Source organism: Ictidomys tridecemlineatus, chromosome 9 (assembly GCF_052094955.1).
Source record: "Ictidomys tridecemlineatus isolate mIctTri1 chromosome 9, mIctTri1.hap1, whole genome shotgun sequence".
Taxonomy (NCBI): Eukaryota; Metazoa; Chordata; class Mammalia; order Rodentia; family Sciuridae; genus Ictidomys; species Ictidomys tridecemlineatus.
The window spans coordinates 146,079,836-146,085,176 of record NC_135485.1 but is presented as its reverse complement, the minus strand read 5'-3'; positions in this window follow the sequence as shown (position 1 = coordinate 146,085,176).

Sequence of the window (5,341 nt, the reverse complement as noted above, 5' to 3'; positions counted from 1 at the left end):
GGCAGTGCAGGAGGGGACTGTGCACCTGACCCCACCTGCCATCTACCCTCCTGTCTTCTGTGGATGTCCAGCCGGGGAGGGGGCGCTGCACGCCTCCACTTCATTTAACCTGGGGTTGGACGAGGATACTCTCTATTTTTAAATAGAAATTGTTAAAGGTGATTTTAAAAATTGTGAATCTATTAATTCAGGATTCTTAAGTTATAAGTGACAGAACACAGCTGAATTGACTTAAATGTAAAAGGGGACTCACTGTCCCACATAGTCAGGTTGGTGGGAGTCCTGGGCAGGATCTGGGCCCTCGGGGAGGGCCCTTGCACTCTGCTCTGTGCTCAGAAGAATGGTTGGGGGGACGGGCAGCAGCAGGTGCTCGCCCCAGCCTGGCCTCAGCAACTGAAGAGGTCATCTCTGGGGCTGGAGTTACATTCCCACCCGCAGCTGGGGTGAGACCAGCCCCAGGGGCTGCGAGTTGCCGGGGAAAGAGGAAGGAGAGTAGACGTAAGGCGGACGGAGGCGGAGGCTGGGGCTTCTACTGGCTGCCATTGCTCCTCCACAGAGAAAAAGGAGTCGCTCCTTAGAAGTAGAAGCAGCGAGGCTAGACCAGAGGGCCGCGAAGGCAGAGGGACGCCAGGTCATCCTGGATCGCCGGACACGTGTTGGAGGCTGCGTTGGGGAGAGCTCCATCATGCAGACAGCGATGCTGGACTCTGGAAAGAGGGGACCCGGTCAGAGGCAGTCATGGAAGAGGTTGATTAAAATGCCACACCCCCCACTCTTTCCTCTCACTGACTCCTTGGGCTACGAAATGGAATGGGCATCGACACACGATTCAGTGAGGCCAAGTTCGTGGAGAGGAGGCTCTCGGTGGTGGGCCCTCTGTCTGGAGAGACTCCCCACGCAGGATGCGGCGCATGGGAATTCCACGCGCGCCGTGTCCCTAGAGGCAACAGAAGTCAGAAGACAAGCTTGCTCCTGGGCAGGGGATGACACCGTGCAAGGCACTCCCCTGCCACAGCTCACGTCGTCCCTGTGAGCACCTGCACCAACCGCAGCAGGGCCACTTGTCACCATGACCTCACACACCAGGAAAGCCCCAGAGCCTTCAGACTCCTCTGAGTGAAAGACGGAGGCTCAGGCACCCGGCTCAGGGAGCAACGGGGACTCTGGCTACATTCAGCTCACTCTGCCAGGTCTTCTGCTGTGTCCCCTCAGGGGCGGCTGCTGTATGCACAGGCCAGCAGTGTCCCAGAAGAGGTCCCACCCTCCTGTCACCCTTCCTCCCGCTGCTTCGCAGGTCCTGGCGCTGGGGCTGCCTGAGGGCTGCCCTGGGCAGTGGGAACCTCTGTGGATCCAGCAGGGAAAGCGCTGGGTTCTCCAGGAGGGGTGGCAGCGTCCTCTGGGACCCAACAGGGTGCGTCCACGTGGCTTCACTAGGTGGCAGCAAGTCCTCTCCTTTTAAAGAGACTTGACGGTCGAGGTGAGGAGCTTCTGCTGGGAAACACAGCCGTGGTGCTCACAGCAAGGGCACGTGGCCAGCGTTCCCTGCCACACGCTGTGTCTGTGGCCCTGGTGGCCGGGGGTCACCTGCCAGGCTTTCACCTCCAGTCACACTTCTGCTTGGACGCACAGAGCCCACTTCCCCAGGCAGCTGTCTCGGCCCCTCTGCCTGCCTCCTTCCCTTCCACACTCTTCGTGTGACCAGCTCGCATCTCCTCTCTCTGCAGGACGGTGGGATCCATCAGCAGACGTAAACATGTTCATCCCTCACAATGACGCTTTCCCCAGGGGCCCTGCAGGGAGGGGCTGGTTCCAAGCCAGTCAATGGTGGAAGGGAGGCTTACTAGAAGTCTGGACTCCCTGCACACAGGTCCTCCCCGGAAACACGCTCTGTGGGGGGCTGCCCTGGGGCAGGGTGGTTGGTGGCAGGAGGCCGAGGTCCTCGTGGTGTGCGGGGACACATAGGGATGCAGGGTACACAGCAGTAGCACAGATTTGCTCCCCTGAGCCCTCTTGAAGCTGTGACGTCTCAAACGCTAGCTCCTTTAGGTCAAGTTGGCTTAAAGAGAATCAAGTTGTGACTTAAAAGGAAACAATCTCTATAAAATGTAACAAATGTATTCATGTCATGGGAGCAAACATAACCCGATTTTCATATTAGAAAAGTTAATAGTTAACTCTAACTCCACTATGATAATAAAATCAGTCTTTTCCCCAAATCTTCTTCTTACTTTAAACATAGACCTTTTTTAACGTCACTTTTTAAAAATATTTTTTTAGTTGTAGATGGACACAAAGCCTTTATTTTATTTATTTTTAATTTTTATTTTTGTGTGGTGCCAGGGATTGAACCCAGTGCCTCACACATGCTAGGTAAGCGCTCTCCCACTGAGCCACAGCCCTGGCCCCTTAACATCACTTTTATAGAAAAATAGTTTTATTTTTCTAAAATAACTTTTTTTCAGGAAAAAAAAAGTCTTAGGCTGCAGACAGAGTTGGCCTCGCCGGGTCCCTGGGTGCTCTCCCTCAGTCCTCCGATGGCAGCCCCCCCTGCTGGGTGCTTGATGACATCCAGCACCTGGGGCGGGCAGCCTGGCCAGACCCCGCTGCACACGTGACCAGCCAGCCCTTGGCCTCCAGGAGGGGCTGGCCACACTCCCGCCCAGCCGTGCTCCAGGCTGCGCAGGGTCTGGCTGAGTCTGGGCTTCCCCTGAATCCACAGCCCCGTGTGGCTGTCCCCTCCTGCTTCCCCAGGCCCCTGCTGATTTCCCTGGGAGCAGCTCCCTCAAAAATCACCAGAATCCTTGGTGTGCACTCTCTTGAGAAACCAAACAAGGACACTTTACTGTCCCTACAGCCTCTGGTTTGTGAAAGTGGTCAGGATCAAAATGGAGTCATTTTGGTCAACTTCACATGGAAGAATTTGGTTGTAGGCTCGGAAACCGTCAAGGTGTTTCTTGTGCAGTGAAAGAACATTAAACATTAAAAACCATAAAAATGATTTTGCTAAAAGTTTAATATATGGTAAAATGTTTCCACGTTTTCCGAATTTCCAACTGCTGAAGGCCAGTTTCAAAAATAAAGAAGAGCTGTCGTCGCATCTAATAAGAGTGGGGCAATTTGCAGAGGGTACAAGGTGCCAGGGATCAGGAGAAGCTCCAAGGGGGTCGCGTAGGAGGAGGAGGCGGTGCGTGTGGGGAATCAGGGCTCCGAGGGCTCCCGAGTCCAGGCGCTGCGCTAGGTGCCAGGTGCCAAGCAGTGAGCCAGCAGCCGCCAGTGGAGCCGTGTCTGGGGGAGACCGTGACAACCGACAAGGGAGAGGCCACGAGTGGCCAATGGGGTGAGGAGCAGGTTTGCTGGGGGTTGAAGACCCGGCGCAGGGAGGTCCTGAAGGAAGGGGGCACAGGAGTGGAGACAGGAAAGAGCAGTGTGAGGCTGGCTGAGTGGAAGGGGAGTAGGAGGAGGCTTCGGAGCCCCGTTCAGCTCAGGCCTTCCCCCACACGACGTGGGAGGCCCTGGAAGGCTCTGAGCTGAGGGCCGAGTGCGGCTGGATTTTAACGGCCCACCGGTTTGCTTCCTTGCATGTAGGTTTTGGTGACAGACAGGGACAAAAGCAGGAAAACTATTTAGGAGCTGTTGTGATCATCTGAGTGGGAGATTGGGCCACAGTGAGCAAGCACAGGTGGCTGTCAGCATGAAGTGATTGGATTCTGCAGTGTTTTGAGACAGAATCAACTGACTTTGGTGATAACTGGACTCAGCGTGTAAGAGGAATGCCAAGGAAGACGTTAATGAATACGTCTTGCGTCCTGTGTTCAGTTCAATTTTGCAAATGTTGGTTTTCTACTCTGCGTCTCTGGCTGCGTATGGGGCACGGCACCAGCAGGATGCAGGCCTCCCTGCCAAGAGCCTGTGCTCTGGAGAGAGGCGGACATGCCAGTAGACACAGACCCACGTTAAGTCTAAGGATCAAAGTGTGCCCGAGTTCTGACAGTGGGGCTGCCACTGTCACCGTGAGACTGGGATGGAAGCCATTCTGCCGGTGATGGGCGGAGGAGGGTTTCCTGGGTGTTCTGAGGCGGGTGGGGTGCTCCGGGAGAGGACCCTGCAGGAGGGAGGCCCCAGGAGGGAGGCGGCACGTCCTGGAAGCACATTGGGTTGGCTGGGATGACCACACAGCAGGGAGAAACGGCGCTGGGTAGAGCGGATGACGGTGGGATTTGGGGTCCGATCCTGCCTGGACCTTGCTTGAAAGACAGCAGGGACAGGTTTTGTGCTTTGAGGCAAACCTCTCACCACACTGCCCTGGCTGGCCTCCAGCTCCTGGCTCAAGTGATCTTCTGCCTCAGCCTCCCAAGTCGATGGGACTACAGGTGCGTGGCTACACCTGGCTCAGAGAAGGTTTCCAATAGGGATTCTTGTGATCAGAATAAGTTTTATAAACTTATACAACTTAAGCATAATAGACTCATTAAACTTATAAGCTCAGTCTGGCAGCATGTGGAAGTAGTCAGAGAAGGGAGAGGCCAGAAACAGCTGGAGGTCACTGTAACCATGGCAGCGAGGGGGTGGCACCTGCCTGTAATCCCAGCACAGCAGGAGGATCACGAGTTCAGGGCCAGCCTCAGCCACCTAGGGAGACCCCCCCACACACACAGGGCTGGGGATGAAGTTCAGAGGTAAAGTGCCCCTGAGTTCAAACCCCAGTACCAAAAAAAATAAAAAGGAGAAAGCTGAGAGCCTGGATGGAGTCTAGCAGAGGAGGGACTGGGGGCTGGGGACCCAGTGCTTAAGTGAATGAGGAGGGAGCAGACTGCAGGCCGGGGACGCTGTCCCATCCACCAGAGCCAGGAGTCTTGGAAAGTGAAGGCCTTGGAAGAGGAAGGAAGTGGTGGGGTGGTCCGGCCATGTGGACGTGGAGGGCTCCAGAGGTGGAGATGTGTGGAGGTTTCAGAGAGCCTGGGTGGACTGTGGGACGGGGCCGAACACGGGTGCTGAGCATCAAGGTCAAGGTCCCGGGAAGCCGCAGTGTGGGAATCTGCCCCATGGGGGGCACCAAAGTCACCTGGGATGGTGGCAGACGTTGGGTTCAAGGGAAGGAGCGTGCCTGGTGCTGGCTGAACCTGGGGCAGTGAGCAGGATCTGACATCACTAAGCAGAACAGGACTGGGAGCCCCTGGAAGGCGTGCACAGGAGCCTGTGAGCCAGGTGCCCCTGGGCACCAGGAGTATGCTGTCGCTCCTCCGGGGCCTGCTGTTCATGTGGGAGGGCTGCTGAGACCCCCGAAGGCTGGGACAGGCAGTGGACAGTGTGTGTCGGTGGTCATAGGCAAGGAGAGAAGCTC